Source organism: Chelonia mydas, chromosome 16 (genome assembly GCF_015237465.2).
Source record: "Chelonia mydas isolate rCheMyd1 chromosome 16, rCheMyd1.pri.v2, whole genome shotgun sequence".
Classification (NCBI taxonomy): domain Eukaryota; kingdom Metazoa; phylum Chordata; order Testudines; family Cheloniidae; genus Chelonia; species Chelonia mydas.
Window position 1 is genome coordinate 7038579 of NC_057857.1, and position 18283 is coordinate 7056861.

Sequence of the window (18283 nt, forward strand, 5' to 3'; positions counted from 1 at the left end):
TTAAATGAGGGGTTTGTGTGGTAATAGCCGATGCAGCAGTGTGCTTCAGGGCAGGGAAGACGTCTATAGGATGCCTTGAGTAGTGCTATAAAGCATGAGACCAAAAACTGTGTGACTTATAACCACGCCAGAAGTGCTATAACCGCCTGCTTTACAGGTCTTAATGTGCTTTATTGCTTATTGTGGAATGGAATTTAGACACAAGGGAAAGAGTCAGACGATTGCATTCACTGAGCATTATTGTAATGGGCACAGCCAGTGACCTATGAGAAGACTTTAGTTGTGCTCAGTGTTTTAAAAGCCATTTAATTATGGGCTATGGGACCCCTTCCCTTCGGATATTTCTACGACAGCAGGACAGCATGGTTAGCAGCAAGCACGGTAAACTGTAAGGTGCAATTCTGCTTTATTTGAACCGATACATCTCATTTATTTTATTCCCTTCTCTCTTCATTGCACAATTCTTCATTTCTCAACAATCGCCGGCCCGTTTAGATTGGTCGCAGAAGTCTGCAGCCGCGAGGTGGAGGGAAGGCCTGACTTACAAGCCGTGCTCTCCACCTCCACTCCCTGCCTATTTCATCTCAGCACCAGTCCCCCCAGACCCATTCACTGACCCTTTGTCTTCTCTCCACAATCAACAATCATGTGAAAAGCCCATTAGATTCCTGGTTTTGACTGATTAATCAATAAATGGCATATTAGATCATCTTCTTCCAGCCGGCCTTTTGTCTAGCATGCAGGGAGCAGAGCTGGCTATTGGAATTGATTCGGGGTTGCTTTGAAGTTATTGCAGTACCGTTTTTTAAACATCCATTAACCTAATTGGAAACCGATACATTGATCTGAGGCAGCAAGGATTGGCTGTGCAATCAAGATTCGGACGCTGAAGATCTTGTCTGTGAAGCAGTAAGCTCCAGCTGCTTATCCTTGGTAAAGCCTTAGATGTCAGGTGGATTTCCCATCACCTACAAGTGGGAGGCTCTGTGGATGGCTGAGGACAATGTTTCTTCAGCTGTGAGGCTCAAATTCCTGTGGGAGCATCAATGCAACCATGGACAGTTCAAAAATGGGGGATTGTTTTTCTTTCCAACCATTCTATCCCATTTATGATCTGCCTGTTACCATGGTTTCAGAAGCCCCAATTGAGGAAGGTTCTTACGCATGTGTGTAACTTTAAGCCAATGAGCATGTGTGTAACTTTAAGCATCTGCCTATCACCATTGTATCCAATACCCCCTTTGACTTCAACAGGAATGCTCACATGCTTAACGCTGTGCATGTGATAAGTATCGTTGAGAATCCTGGCCAAAGAGTCACCTAGCCATCTAGACTCAACTAAAGCAGAGTTAGATGATAGCCAGGTCTATCTGTTTCCATATTACCCGTCCCTCTGCCAGCTGCATCCCCTATATCCCTCTGATGGTACACTCCTATCACTCACTAGTGAGCTGTGCTCTTCACAGGGTAACAGCAGAGTGAAAGGGGGGGAGAAGAGAAGGGAAGAGCCGTCTGGTTTGTTTTGTAATCGCTTAGTATCAGCGGGGTAGCTGTGTTGGTCTGTATCCACAAAAACAACGAGGAGTCTGGTGGCACCTTAAAGACTAACCGATTTATTTGGGCATCAGCTTTCGTGGGTAAAACCTCCACTTCTTTAGGTTCCACCGGACTCCTTCGTTGTTTTTGTAGTTGCTTAGTTTTTCTCTCGTTTTCCCCAGCGCCTACGCATATCATTTTAGAAACCCACAACAGCGACTGTAAACTCATCAGAGCTAATGTGCAGAGATGCAACTATCAGACTGCGCACAGCAGAGAGCACCCAGCCCACCAAAGCCTGCGGCTGCAACCAACCCCGCTGCGTCCCAGCTATTCTGTAGACTTTGCTGTAGAGGGTGGAAGTGAGCCAGAAAGACACTGCGTTTTCTATCCATCGCGCTACAAGCACATTACAAAGGGAGGGTGCAAGGGTCACGATCCTCACTAGACAGAGGAGGGAAAATGAAGCATAGAGCAAGAAAATGAGTTGACCAAGGGTCAGTAGCAGAATCTAGATCATGCTGACTCATCGCCCCGTGTAGTCCATTAGACTGCAGCTACCTCTAGGGCAGAGCCCAAACTCAGGGACCGAACCCATGTCTCTGGACTGCCAGCCCAATATTGTGACCCAGTCTTCCCTGCCCGTGTGCCTGAAATGCAAAATAGGAAAGGCCTGGATATTTTCTCTGGTTTGTTAATAATGAGCATGTGTAGTACATAGCTCGGTGGGGGGAGGGATAGCTCAGTGGTTTGAGCATTGGCCTGCTAAACCCAGGGTTGTGAGTTCAATCCTTGAGGGGGCCATTTGAGATCTGGGGCAAAAATTGGGGATTGGGCCCTGCTTTGAGCAGGGGGTTGGACTAGATGACCTTCTGAGGTCCCTTTAAACCCTGATATTCTATGTTCTATGGTAGCTCCATAATCTATGCAACACTTTAAGAAGCAGAGTAAGACGTGGCTTCTACCTTGCAGAACCTGATCTCCCCCTCTTTCCCCTGTCTCCTGGAACCCATTGAGGGCCTGGTTATTTGTTAAGGAGTTTGCTTTGCTCTTGGGGCATTCTGCCAGGGAGGAGAAGGTTTCTGGGCTGGGACAGGTGAGGGTGGATTAGGATTTTAAAAGGGTGGAGCCTGTCCTGGTAGGAGACCAACCCTCTGGTCTGTTCTGCTTTTCCCAGGTGAACCTGCCAGACCCCGGGTGCAGGTCTTTCACCTTGGCCAAGTCGTGGATCCACTTTTTGTTGTGATGCTTAATTAATATTTGCAAAGTGCTGTGAGATCCTGAGATGAGCTTCCAGGGAGATACAAGTATGAGTATGCTTTTGTAAGCAGTCAGGGCTGAGACTTCTCAAGCCGTCAACTGCCCAGGAGCCAGTGAAAAGGTCATCTCCCTGTTCCCAGAAGTGCTGTCCCTATTCCCCTGCCTTTGAGTGAACACTCTCCAGCTCCTGCTAGAATTTGGTTTTACTTGGGCTGGGCAGGCCGTTTACTTTCCCTCTCACTTTCTGCTGTCAAAATGGGCTACCATGGAGTGGGGTCCGTCCCAGGGACTGAAAGTGGGTTATACTGCCGGGCAGTCTGAGGCCCAAGGCCATTATGGGGAAGTTGAGGTTGCAATGAACTTGGAGGGCCATTAGTTTCCTCCTGAAAAACGAGCGGATGGATTGTTTGATTGCTTTGGATCAATAGCACTCTGTCACTGTTCATATTTCTCTGCTCCTGCCAGCGCTGCTGCTGCGCTATCATGAGGGCCGTGGAAAGAGGTACAGCTTTTTCCCTATGTAAGTCATCGTTAGGGTCACTCATAAACTCAGAAGAGCATCATCGCTCACATCCTAGCAGCTTAGCCAGTTCCTCATTAACGTCACCAGGGAATAGGAGTGGTTTTCCCCCAAAAGCAACTTTGGGCTGATAGAAATAACCCATACTGATTGGTCCTGTTGTTGGAGCCCAAGCCTTATAGCTCAGGACTAGGCTGGCAACTAAACCGCAGAGTTCTGGCCTGTTTGGGCTCTCGCACGGTGATTCAGCCCATTAGAAAGATGGGCCCGAGCTGCAGCACTGGGGTTTGGACCTGAAGCCCTCCAAATCTTGGGGGTTTTTGGATCTGATGTTCTGATTTTTCCTGTTCTGGAGATAGACGACCTGCAGAGATCAAATCCAGGCACAAACTTCCCCAGCCAAGGAGGGTGCTTTGGGTCTGGTTTGCCATTTGGGCTCAGCTCTTTCACAAAGGGTCTCTTTAGTGGCAACAATCATTCTGTGGGCTGTTTAAGTGTTTCTAAAGAATTGTGCTGACTTCACATCTGATATGGACATGACCTGCCCACAGGTTATTCGAGAGTAACACAGCAAGCAGAAGGCAGGGCTTTGTGATAGATAAGACTGGCTTGGCTCCTTAAACCCCTTGGCATCTCCCTCTTCATGATAATAAATGGAGGAGTTAGAAAGGCAAGGAGGTGGATCTCAGGTTTTCATGGACTGCAAAAATGTCTTTCCCTCTTCGCCTCACTCATCTGTTTATGCTTTTATGGGAGTTTCCCTTTAATTGGAGTCAATGAAAGCTTTCTAGCAAGACTTTATGTGGAAAGTGATTTATGCTTGAGGCAAAGAGATTAAAGCATCAATCAGGTAAAATGCTTTAAGAATAAGCTAGGGGAAGCTCATTTCTGAAACAGTAACACAATAACAGCAGAGTAATCGCTCCAAACAAGCCCTTCTGCATGCTGCAGGCTCACCAGCTGTGGCCTGCACCCAGCCAGAAAGCTGGTGTGAGTTTAGAGAGCAACAGATGATTTAGAAACAGTCCCTTTGTCTTGTGTGCCAATGACAGGGAACCATCTTTTCTCCCGCAAAGAGCAGAACCAAAATTCAATCCTTCTGAGAGAACCTCAAGGCCTCTTCATAATCTGAAAACATGATTAAAGCATTGCCCGAGTCCATCTACACCGCCATCTTTTAAATGGGTTGGAAGACTAATGTGCCGTAGCCGTTTTCTCCACTGTGGCAGAACATGTGTTCTCAATGTGGACTCAGGAACCAGTTTCCCTTGTCACAGCCCACCGCCTTAGCATCAGCGGGGTAGCTGTGTTGGGCTGTTACTCTTTATGGCTCATTGAGAAGATGGACCTGAAACTTTTTCTCTGCTGTAGCACGGGGTCACAGACTAGGGACCGAATGGCTAGGCAGCAGTTCTGCGGAAAAGGACCTAGGGGTGACAGTGAACGAGAAGCTGGATATGAGTCAACAGTGTGCCCTTGTTGCCAAGAAGGCCAATGGCATTTTGGGATGTATAAGTAGGGGCATAGCCAGCAGATGGAGGGACGTGATCGTTCCCCCTATTTGACATTGGTGAGGCCTCATCTGGAGTACTGTGTCCAGTTTTGGGCCCCACACTACAAGAAGGATGTGGAAAAATTGGAGAGTCCAGCGAAGGGCAACAAAAATGATTAGGGGACTGGAACACATGACTTATGAGGAGAGGCTGAGAGAACGGGGATTGTTTAGTCTGCAGAAGAGAAGAATGAGGGGGGATTTGATAGCTGCTTTCAACTACTTGAGAGGTGGTTCCAAAGAGGATGGTTCTAGACTATTCTCAGTGGTAGAAGATGACAGGACAAGGAGTAATGGTCTCAAGTTGCAGTGGGGGAGGTTTAGGTTGGATATTAGGAAAAACTTTTTCACTAGGAGGGTGGTGAAACACTGGAACGCGTTACCTAGGGAGGTGGTAGAATCTCCTTCCTTAGAGGTTTTTAAGGTCAGGCTTGACAAAGCCCTGGCTGGGATGATTTAGTTGGGAATTGGTCCTGCTTTGAGCAGGGGGTTGGACTAGATGACCTCCTGAGGTCCCTTCCAACCCTGATATTCTATGTAGAAGGTTGAGAACAATTGTGGGAAGATGATAGAGTACAGATGGGACCACAGAAATTCCTGCGTAACATATGGCCAGATTCTGAAACTTTTACTCATCCATACTAGTACCTTACTTTGAGAGTAGCCTGCTGAAATACAAAATAACATTGTTCCCTGGACTCCGGAAGCCATGGCTTTTCTCTGTACAACACAGATGTGACTGTATCTCCCAGTGGAATACCGTTCTGGGCACCTTGGTACTAGATACACACCATTAAATTGGAGGGAACTTGGAGAACAAGAATTAAGCGGCTGGAGGGACTGAAGATTAAAAGAACTTAATGTGTGTAGCTTGGCTAAATGATTGCTAAAGAGGATTAAGATAACTACCTAGAAGTGTTTATAATAATTTACATGGTTCCTTTCATCCTATAATGCTTTACAAATTATATACGGTACACGCCATACAGCACCACTGACGTACAGCCTCCTGTGCAGCAGGGATTGGAAACCAACCAGCAAACAGTGAGGGATGGGGAATTTTGAACAAGGACATCAAAGCAAACCTCTACTCTTGCTAAATGTTCCATAGGATCTTTAGAATAAAATTATCACCCACCATAGTGCCCAGAAGTCCGAGTCATGGACAAAGGACCCCACTGAGCTAGGTGCTATACAAATGCCAACTAAAAAGATGGTCCCTGCCCAAAAAGCTTACAGTGTAAGAATAAGACAAGACAGTGGGTGGATACAGGGAGGCAGATGCGGGGACTATGAGGAAACATTGAGACAATAATGGTCAGCATGATGGACAGCGATCTTGCTGCACCAGTAGCCTCACCATTGTCAAGCTTTTTGTTGGTACCACGACAAAGGAAAGTTTTAAGGAGAATGAGTTAGTTGTGCCGATGTTTAGAGGGAGCTCTTTCCAAGTATGAGGGGCCCAGGAGACAGTACGCAGGGCGGACAAGGCCTTGCTTTTCAAGGTCTCTTCTATGGAAAGTGAGTTGCGTGGAACTTAAATTTGATCCTGTGGACTGAGGTTTAATTTCTATTGAAGACTCTTATTGAAAGGCAGCGTAGCATGGAGCAGTGAGTACGCAGCAGGTGTCCTGGGTTCTGCTCCCGGCTCTGCTACTGAATAACTGTGTCTTGGGGCAAACTCTTTCACCTCTGCCTTGGTTTCCCCATCTGTAAAAGGGGACTTGTAATGGGATACTGACCCTTTGACGCCAGAGGGGTGGTAGTTTGAGATGCCAGTTATCCTGTTCCATGTATCCATGGAAGGAAGGGAAACAGTCCTGGGTTATAGTTTGTCTGGCAGAGGGAAGGTGAGGGAAAAACCAAAACCACTGTTCCTTTAAGGGCCTGGGACCAAGAGCCTTGTAGAGAGCAGAGCAAAGTTCCCCCCTCTCTTTCAGCTGGCCCAGGCAAGGGTTTGCAGTTATTAGACTCCAAGCCCTGTCAAGGAGGAGGAAGTCAGCTAGCCCACGTTTCCCAGAAGAAGGGCTGTGAAACCTTGAAGGGTGAGTTTGTGAGCTGGGGCCAGGACTCTCTCAGCTCCAGAAGGAGGGCTGTGAAACCTGAACCTAGGGGGGTGGGTGAAAAGGACCTCGCTTCGGGGAGTGGAACTAGGTTGAATAAATTAGACCCCAAGACAGAAGAGGATATTGTTTTGCTATAAGTGGATTATTCTGAGAGCCCAGGAGGAAACCAAGGGAGGATGAAGGGGATGAAAATAAGAACAATGAGATGAGACTGGGAAAAGGAAAAGTGAGGTTGAATGTCAGGAAAAAAAGCTTCTTAGCTGTGAGGCTCAGTAGACAGTAGAATAGTGTCCCATGAGAAACACGGAGCTCTACTGCTGGAGTTATTTCAGACTTGACTAGACAAAGTACTCAGGTCATCCTGCTCATGCAGGATTGTTCTTATCAGTTCTTTCTCCATCCCTAGTTCTAGAATTAGTTTCAATATCCTTGGGTACAATTCTTTACATCTTTAAAATGTGTATAGTATAGAATCATAGAAATGTAGGGTGGAAGGGACCTCAAGAGGTCATTGTCTTCTACTCCATGTCACAAATGTAGTATGGTATGGCACACAGACAGTATATGGGGATTTTTACCATACGTTCAGTGGCCTCCATATGAAATTAGTGCAGGGGACTGGACTAGATGACCTCTCGAGATCCTTTCCAGTCCTACAAATCTATGATTCTATGGTGTATGTTTTCCACAGGGAGTAGGAGAATCTTTTCTGTTTGTCTCCTTCTCTTGTGCTACGTCAGTGGTTCTTGCTCTCTTCCATACCAGGACTCCTCCCTCCATGCTAGGTGCGGATGTGCCCTCCCCTCTTTTCAGGATCTAGCCAGAGCTCACCCTCATTTCGCAAAGGCCAGGTGGTTGCAACTCCCCTGCCACCTGCCCGCGAGCTTCAGGTTGAGAAATCCCCGTGCTACACTGAACAGGACATAAACAGCAACACTGAGTTGCAGGAGAACTGAGGTGTGCAAGTCCTGGAGCCTAGTACTTTCACAAATCCTGGCCCCATTGAAGTCTCTGTGAGTTTTGCTGTTGACTTCAGTAGGGCCAGGATTTCATGTAGGATCTTTTTTTTTTTTTTTTTTAACAGGAGCTCAAAGCTATTCAAGGGAGTTTGCCCTGCGAGATGTGGAATGTCCTGCAGAACACACACAATTTCAAATTTCTCTCTGTCTCTCAGTAAGGAGAGATTGTAATATTTCTTGTGAGTGCAACACCTGTTTCTCCTGTCTAATACCAGTGGCCAATGGATATTTCGTATCTGTGAACTACTAGGGCTAAACTGCTATGCTAATATGTGCTTGGTGGTTCAAAAAAAATCAGAATTGACCCAAAACTTGATCCTAATTTGAACCCAACCTTTAGCATGCTTGAGAATGGCTTTTGATTAACTTGGCCCTATTTTTCATTTCCCCCTGTATCTCTGAGTTTCCTGGTTCTTGTTAGAAGTGGAAGGATCAAAATACAATGAGGAAACTTGTTCTCACTCTCTATCCAGCCCAAAGAAGGCAGAAGTCCCTGGAATTTGGGGAGATACTCTGTGCTCATGAGACTTTCGACCCAGTTATGTTTCAATAGCTCAGATAAGCATCTCTAGACTTTTGGATACTACTTTCACCTAAACCTAAAAGACAAATTGTTTGAGGTTTGCCCATCATCACTAAACCAAACTGTGAGTCCTAGAGTCTGGGGGGTGTTGCTGGGATGTCTGTCAGGGAGGATTTCAGCATGACCAGCCTAGGCTCTGAGAGTCATCAGATTTTTAGCTGAGAAAAGAAAAACTGCCCTCAAAGGAAGGGAGAAGTGGATTGAAGCTTGATATGGAGCAAAAAGAAGGAGAAAAGTAAATAAGATGAAGTAATGCAGCCCTCACTCTCATAGATAGGATTCATCTTTGGTTACTTAATGGGAAGGATGGGTCAGTGGTTAGAGCACTTTCTTGTACTCTAGGAGACCCGCGTTCAAGTCCTTCTCCCGCACAAACATCCAGTGTGACCGTGGGCAAACCGCTTAGTCTCTCTGTTTATAGAAGGGTTTGTATAATAACGCTACCCTGCCTCAGAGAGGGGTTGGGATCACACATTAAAGACTGTGAGGTGCTCAGATATTATAGTGGTGGGGTCAGATAAGTAGCTAAGATAGGTAGTTTTTGTGTGAGAGATTAATCTCTGTGCAGAGGCCAATACAAGTCTAGGCAGTACTTAAATTCTCCATTTAGTGTTTAAATGGCTTTTATTGGCATTTTGCACAGGGGTGGTTTTCACCCTGAGGCGATCTACTTGTGCCTGCACATTGTGTGATCGTCTCACCTACTCTGCCTTAGCTGTGAAATAAGCCGGCAAACCCCAGGGGATTCCAAGGAGGTAGCTTTGAAATCATTGTTTTCTCAGAACGCACCTACCATCCTGCCATCTATTGTCAATTAGACGTGATTTTAACTGCCGGCCCAAATCCATAAATATTAGGCACCAGCATCGGCCTGAATAAATGAGGGCTCGTTTGCACTTGATATTTATGTGCACCTGAAGCTAGCTGTCCGCAGTGTCACTGGCTGAGGGGATTTATGGAGGGTTCGATAGCTCTCACTTTTCCAGACGCGTGTGTGTGTGTATCAGCTCTCATTGCTCTCAGTGAATGTGCTGAGGAATAAAAACTGTTTAGCCAGCAAAAGCATGGGCAGCCAAAGGGGAAAAAATCACTTGGCAAAAATGTGACTTTTAATGAAGCCACAAAGGAGGGGGTAAAAGGACAAGTAAAGGTTTTATTTTTTCACCCTGGCCACACGTCAAGTTTCCAGGGTGACTTTTTCTTTTTAAGCTGCATTCTCTGTTCTGTCCAACGGGTAGAATTTGCACTATTTGAAAGTGGGGTACCATGAATCCAGATTGCAGAGGGCACCACGCCTGTAAAATGGACCATGCAACCAAGGTTTTGGAAATCCCTTCCCTGGGATGCTGTGGGCCATGATGCTGGATTCCTTCTTGGGTGGTTGCTTAGTCATAGGGAGGGCCCTAGCAAATTCATGGTCCATTTTGGTCAATTTCATGGTCATAAGATTTTAAAAATAGTAAATTTCATGTTTTCAGCTATCTGAATCTGAAATTTCACAGTGTTGTAACTGTAGGGGTCCTGACCCCAAAAGGAGTTGTGGGAGGGGTCACAAGGTTACTGTGGGAGGGGTTGCGCTACTGCGACCCCTACTTCTGGGCTGCTGCTGGCGGCGGCATTGCCTTCAGAGCTGGGCAGCTGGAGGATGGCGGCTGCTGGCCGGGAGCCAGCTCTGAAGGCCGAACCACCACCAGGAACAGCGCAGAAGTAAAGGTGGCATGGTGTGGTGTTGTCACCCTTCCTTCTGCGCTGCTGCCTGCAGAGCTGGGGCCTCAGTCAGCAGCCCCCACTCTCCGGCCGCCCAGCTCTGAAGGCAGCAACGCAGAAGGAAGGGTGGCATAGGATGGTTTTGCCACACTTACTTTTGCGCTCCTGCTGGCGAGGCGCTGCCTTCCGAGCTGGGTGCCCGGCCAACAGCTTCTGCTCTCCGGCTGCCCAGCTCTGAAGGCAGCGTGGAAGTAAGGGTGGCAATACCATGACCCCCCTAAAATAACCTTGCCACCCTCTGCAACTCCCTTTTGGGTCAGGACCCACAATTTGAGAATGCTGGTGTCCCCCATGAAATCTGTATAGTAGAGGGTAAAAGCACACAAAAGACCAGATTTCAAGTTCCGTGATGTGGTGTTCATGCCTGTGAATTTGGTAGGGCCCTAGTCATAGGAATAACTACGAGGGGTGAGAAAATGATGCCTGCCCATCTGCAGGTGTGTTGATATCAGGCTGGTTAATCTGAAGCTGCAGTGCTTTCTTGTGGGGCCTGGGACACAGCATGATTCACGCTGTCGGGACCCAGAGGATGGACAGAGGCTTCAGATACATTGGTATGTCTACACTGCAGTCGAAGGTGTCATTGCAGCTCTGGTAGACATACCCACACTAGGGTAGATCTAGCTAGCACAGCTAACAATAACAGTGAAGATGTGAGGGCAAGGGACACAGAGGTCTAGGCAGGGTGGTACTGCCTGCACCCCTGCATCTTCACTGATATTTTTAGCCATGCTAGCTAGATTACAGCTCTCACGGGAGTGCCTACCTGAGCTGCAATTAAACCTGCAATTGCAGCATAGATATGCCCATTGGCAAACCCCACTGAAGGCTGGTGACCTCATGGTGCAGCCCCCTGCAGAAAATACGGAGTGGGGAGGATAAAATGTCAGAAGCTCGGAGGAGCTAAGAAACGTGCTATCACTGAATGTTCTGAGGCAAGTCTTCTGTGCAGCCTCTTCTTGCGAAAAAGCAGCCCCAACCTCCGTGCAGTGCACGGACGCAAAAGGCAAAGAAAGCAAAAGTAATCAGTCGTATTGGAGAGCTCCTCCTTTCATCTGTTGTCTGGGGGAAGGTGTCATCAGGGCCTAAGTTATCATCACTGAAGTAGCTCTGATTAGCTAAAAGTTCTGAACGCTGAGAGATGTGGCAGGGAACAGGAGTTGCAAACACAGGAATTGCATTAAGGAACCAGTGTAGCTTATGCCATTTGCACTGAGGCTCATGTGTATAGTGTGTGTGTGTGTGGTGAATACCAGAGCATGCTGTCTGTAATGGGGGACCCTGTCTGCTGCAGAAATGGGCCACATCTATAATAGCTTTTTCCTTTTCGCCCCTGCAGCACAATGAGAAATTTACCAGCCTCCTCAGCCTCTAAAATGTTGAGTGCTAAATATCATCCTATTTGATTAGGGATACTTGACCTGCTAATGAGAATCAGCTCTCTCTCACACATGCAGCGGCGATGGGTTCAGCTGCTACCACCGATAAGAGGAAGCCTTTGGATTGCGTAAGCCTAGGCAATGGTGTGTTCGGAACAGACAGTGCCCACCCACAGTGTGAGAAGTGACTGCAGCTATGAGTGCAGCTGGATTAGTTAACTGACAGTGAATGGAGACTGCAAGGTGGAGGCCAGTAAGCCTAATTTCAGTACTGGGAAAACTGGTTGAAACTATAGTAAAGAAGAGAATTGTCAGACACGTCGATGAACATGATTTGTTGGGGAAGAGTCAACATGGTTTTTGTAAAGGGAAATCATGCCTCACTAATCTATTAGAATTCTTTGAGGGGGCTCAACAAACATGTGGACAAGGGGGAACCAGTGGATACAGTGTACTTAGATTTTCAGAAAGCCTTTGACAAGGTCCCTCACCAAGGGCTCTTAAGCAAAGTAAGCTGTTATGGGAAAAGAGGGAAGGTCCTCTCCTGGAAAAGTAACTGGTTAAAAGATAGGAAACAAAGGATAGGAATAAATGCTTAGTTTTCAGAATGGAGAGAGGTAAATAGTGGTGTCCTGCAGTGGTCTGTACCGGGCCCAGTCCTATTCAACATATTCATAAATAATCTGGAAAAAGGGGTAAACAGTGAGGTGGCAAAATTTGCAGATGATACAAAACTACTCAAGTTAGTTAAGTCCAAAGCGGAGTTACAAAGGGATCTCACAAAACTGGATGACTGGGCAACAAAATGGCCGATGAAATTCAATGTTGATAAATGCAAAGGAATGCACATTGGAAAACATAATCCCAACTAAACATATAAAATGATGGGGTCTAAATCAGCTGTTACCACTCAAAGAGATCTTGGCGTCATCGTGGATGGTTCTCTGAAAACATCCACTCAATGTGCAGCGACAGTCAAAAAAGCAATGAGAATATTAGTAACCATTAGGAAAGGGATAGATAATAAGACAGAAAATACCATATTGCCTCTATATAAATCCATGGTATGCCCACATCTTGAATACTGCATGCAGACGTGGTCACCCCATCTCAAAAAATATATATTGGAATTGGAAAAGGCAACAAAAATTATTAGGGGCATGGAACAGCTTCCATATGAGCAGAGATTAATAAGATTGGGACTTTTCAGCTTGGAAAAGAGACAACTAAGGGGGAATATGATTGAGGTCTATAAAATCATGACCGGGGTGGAGAAAGTAAATAAGGAAGTGTTATTTGCTCCTCATAATACAAGAACTAGGGGTCACCAAATGAAATTAATAGGCAGCAGGTTTGAAACAAACAAAAGGACGTACTTCTTCACACAACGCACAGTCAACCTGTGGAAATCTTTGCCAGAGGATGTTGTGAAGGCCAAGACTATAACAGGGTTCAAAAGATAACCAGATAAGTTCATGTAGGATAGGTCCATCAATGGCTATTAGCCAGGATGGGCAGGGATGGTGTCCCTAGCCTCTGTTTGCCAGACGCTGGGAGTGGGGGACAGGGGATAATCACTTGGTGATTGCCTCGTCTGTTCATTCCTTCTGGTGCACCTGGTATTGGCTGCTGTCGGAAGACAGGATACTGGGCTAGATGGACCTTTGGTCTGACCTAGTATGACCGTTCTTAGTGATAACAGAGACTGGGTAGCTCTCTTCCTTCGGACACAGGTTTACAATTCACCCTCATTAGTCTTTCCCTTGCTTGCATTTCCATAGAAACCCAGAGCTACAACCACGTACAGTAAAATTGAGTGGTGGGAGGAGGACCTGGAGCAAAAATGCCGGAGGCTGGCAGCTGCTTTGAGTGGCACATCATCAGGATCATGCTTCGCTCTGCTCAGTGGTGGCAACTACAGATCAGAGCTCACGCAGAATTGCCAGTGGAGGATCTTCAGATGGTTCAGTGTGGGAAACACTTGGGGATGAGCAAGCCAGTTCAGCAAAAAGAAAAATAAAGATGGATCCGGCTCTTTTGCTTGAAACACAAACTGATCCCAGGAGCCCTGCTGGCTGTAGTGTTGAGATGTGTGAGATTTGGCTCTGAACAGAGAGTCAGCACAAGGCCTGTGCACCACTTACACCATTTCAATCATCTTTTGAGGGCTTGAATGGAACTTTAGAGAGGCATAGTGCTGGCTTTTTGCACAGGGGTGAGTTTCATCCACGTTCTCTATCTGTCTTATCCCGAAGCCACAGACGTTTTGTTTCAGTGTATGTCAGGAATCTCATTACATCCAAAGCTTTTCGCTCAATATTTATTAATTTAGCTGTTTGCTACTCTTCATTAAAAAGCACCCATCCAACACTCGGGGCACCCTTCACAACCTTTTAAAAATACATGTATAAATAAACAAACTCACCAGTTACCCCCATATCAAATCCGACCCAGTGAATGAAGCTAGGCGAATAATGGATTTTTCAGTTAACTGGCAATTCCAAAAAAAATCAAGGAAAAATAAAATAATTTCAGGCGGATCTGAAAATGAAGCTTTTCAAAATGTACAGCTAATTGAAAATTGGGGGGGAAATTGTCATTTTGAGTTGAAATTAATGTTGTTAGACCTGAAAGAAAATGTTTCATTTTGATCAATCTTTAATATTTTTCAGTTGTTTTTAATAAATTTGAAGGAAATGAAAAGCTTGTTTTTGAACATTTGGAAAATATCAGAACAAAACATTTAAAGTTTTTCAGGTTTTATTTGGCTGAAACAATTTGGCAAAATCAACATGAATTCATGAAACATTTCAGTGTCACTAAATCTGCATTTTTTCCCTCAAAAAAAGTTTTGGGTAAAATATTTTGCCCCTATCTACCAACAACAGACATATAACAAAAATTAATTAAACTCTGCACGCAGTCCCATTCCACATGACTACTACCATGCCCAACCCATCTCCGATTGCTTAAATATGGACCTTCCAATATGCATTGAAGGCCAGCACTGTCAGGCCAAGATGAGTAGTCAGCAGTAACCCAGAAGCAAAATTAAAATTCTTTAATCTTTTGAGTGCTCATTGGTCTGCTTTAGTTTGCAGCAACAAAAATCATTAATCCTGTCGTACAAGGCAGAAGCTCATTTTTTTCAGGATGGATTTAATTGCCAAAAATGTCTTCCTAGAAAATGTGAAAACCAACCTTTTTAATTGTGACCAATGGTTCAGTATGGAAATCCTTGTACATCTGCTTCATCCAAAGGAGAGGTTCTGCATGCAGGGGGCTGGTTTTTTTTCAGGTCGTGTGATAAGAATAGCAAGTGATTCACAATATATAAGGAAGGCAAGAACAGAAGTGGGCTTTGTTTTGTGAGGATGACCAGCTTTTGGTAGTGGCTGAAGTCTTTTTTTCGGTTCATATACAGGCAAACCCCCATTAACCTTCCCCAAGAGCTTTGAGTAAGGACATCAGTAAATAATGGGCCAAATCTGCCGTTGGATATCTATGTGCTTAAAACTAGGCACTTCAGAAACACCCAGGGTGGACTGATTTAAATCCGTGATTGAAATCACTGATTTTAATCACGATTTAAATCAGCAAGTGAAAAACCTTGATTTTTAAATATTTTATTTTAATTATTTTGCTTTTTCATTATCAGAGGTTGATTTGACTGATTAGCCATTACAACGTGTTGATTTGAAACTAAATGCAGCTTTTACACTACATTTGGTGCTTCTTTCTGAAAACCATGAGGATACACTATATCTGTGCACATTTATTTAAGCAATCTTCTTTTGTGTGCATCACAAGTTGCTACCTAGATTATTCAGCTATTGAACTGCCGCATCATCAAGGGTAGCAAGGTCTAGCAGTCCACCCTCTAGTCTTCTAATTGTGCATTCCTCCACCACGTGTTTGACCATCTGTGTCGCTGCCCCGCAGTCATACTATGAAGATTGGGCTAAGCCAAATTCTGCATTGTGGCAGTCACTCTGGCTGTTCCTGTCAGCAGCCTGTTAAGCCAAGTCCAGGATCTGTGTTTCAATTTGCAAACTGGTCGGTGTAAATTAGGGCTTCTGAAGTTTGTCAGAGTGCCTGTCTCTCTATCCCAGAGTTACTGTCACTCAGCGAGGACACAGCTGTTGGCCCTGTTATGCCATTGTTCATCCAAGATTGGCACTGGACCAGTGGCACTGGACATGAATGGCCCCACAAAAGGCTGTTGTGAAGTCAGTCGTGGCAAGTTAGCTGACTTGATTTAAGCAATTATATAGCTTAAGCTGCACTTATTCACACGTTTTATTTTTTACACTTTTTTATCATCTTAGAAAATGGTGAATAATGCACTTAGTTACCAGATGATTAATTTTTTACTTGTGGTTTGTGTCAAGCTTTAGTTGGATGGGAATTTGAATCCAATTAAAAATGCAACCCTCTCTCAGCATTTTACAGTTGTTGTTTAATTAATTAAATAAAACTACCTTAACTGTGCTGGATACATACAAAAAAATGATCAAAACATGTTTTGCATTTAAAACTGTTTTAATAAACAGAGAGGTATTTTCTGCCATTCCTAAACTGAACTGATTGTTTCTGGTCACCATGTCCTTCCAGATTTTAGAACTGGTAATTCTCACCCTCACACCTCGTTTTTATACGTAGATTGGAGGAGGAAAACAAGCTTTTCTGCTTTTCAGAGTCCTATTCGTTTTTAACTTTGAATCATTGAACTGAACTAGCTAAATAAACTGAAATGAAGAGAATATTCTCTCTACACTACAGAAGAGGCTACTGTGGTCAACATGTGGTTTAGCATATTAACCTACTCTAGTTCCGGGTGCTTAGCCAGTGACTTTACAGGTTCCCTGGTTCGAAATTCTTTAAAACTTTGGCAGTAAACGTATAAGCCTATTTTTATTTACTTTAAACTTACTCTAATCTATTAAAATCATTTAGGTCTTAACATAGATAGTTGCAATTTCAAATAGGTTTATTTTTAAAAAGAAATCTGTATTTAATTTAATTGAAAAAAATCCAATTTAAATTTTAAAATATCTAATTTTTCTTTTTAATCATCAAATATTTATTGACCCTGGAAATACCTCAGACACAGACAGCTGCTGGTAATGAAAGCTAATCAAGTGTATGTAACACATATATCTGTTTCATTAATTGTGCTATCCACACTGTGACTTCTAATTCAGGTTAGGTTAAACATCACTTCCAATTATTTGGATGATTACTGTTAAATGTTCAAAACCCCTTTGAGAGCCGACCCTCACTACCTAGCATCACAGAGTTCACCTGTTTATCAAAACTTCTCTGTTGGTTTAAGTGGGAGAAATCCCACAGAAGCCAAAGAGTGAAATGCTGGCCCTATTAAGTCAATGGCAAAATACTATTTGGCTTCAATAGGGCTAGGATTTAACCTATAACTTTAAAAGTTAACTGCAGTTTTTATCATCTCATCAGAACTGTGGGCTCATTTTTACTTTAGGACAAAGGTTCAGGCTGGGACTTATTTTACCTGATCCCATTTGCCAACCCCCGCTTAAAGGTCCAAATTATCCAGAGCATCCCCTAATTTTAGATGGCCAATGTGAGACCCAGATGGTCTCATTTTCAGAGATGCTGGGACTCTCGCTTCCTGCTGAAATAAAAGGTTGCTTTCCATTCCAAAGTTCATGGTTCCTCATCTAGAACTAATTGAATAAATCTAAAGACATAATAATAATTAATAATAATAGATTTGGCTTTTGCCTACGGCTGAAACAGTCTTGACAATGGTATATTTAGCTTCTACGATCGGTCTGATATGCATCACTGATCATGCACCATACCTGGCTGGAAGCACAAACTGTCAAAGACCTAGTGCTGAGATGAAAATTCATCTTATGTAAGCCACCCCCACCCCCCTAAAAAGTCATGATATAGCAAATGATCCCTCTTCAGGAAAGCACTTGAGCAAATGCTTTAGGTTAAGCAAATGTCTGAGTGCTTTGCTGAATCTTCAGGGTCTTATGTAGTGTACCGGTTACCATATATTCAGCAGTAGGTTGAAACAAAATGACAATGGGGCAGCCTTCTCACAGGTTTTATGAGAGGCACTTAAGATACCCAGTAAAGGAGTGACATCTATCATGCCCACCAATAGAGCCCTTTTAGCAAAGCAATTGACTTTGGAAAGGAATCTAAAATCTCTCCAAACAGCAACTTAATCATTGGTGCTTGCCAAGAAATGAAAGCTGAAGCTGAAGAGACATTCACTTGCAGCTTGACAATATTATCACATTTAGGGGACAAGCATCTCTCTCATGTGTCCAACAATTGGTATCCTGCATAAGGAAATAAAGCCAGCTGCATGCTTTCAAAAATATGCCATCCTGCTAATGCCTCGACTGTTACATCTGCGGTTATAGTTGAAGAAAATAACAGGACACTTATTATCAATAAAAAGCAAGACAATACACATTTTAATGGTCTGCCAGAAACTTTATTCACCCTCAGGAGTTCCTAATGCAAACAAATAAATAGGGCTTGATTCTCCATGCAAAGCAAAGTGGCTGTGTTCTGGCCAGAGGCACCCAGAGCAGAATTCCCT

General features: G+C 44.4%; 1 protein-coding gene across 14 annotated transcripts in view; it reads left to right on the forward strand.

Moving 5' to 3' along the window:
- Nucleotides 1-18283, forward strand: part of CACNA1B (calcium voltage-gated channel subunit alpha1 B) — a 466872-nt gene that overhangs the window by 189741 nt on the left and 258848 nt on the right. The gene's annotated exons all lie outside the window — the stretch shown is intronic.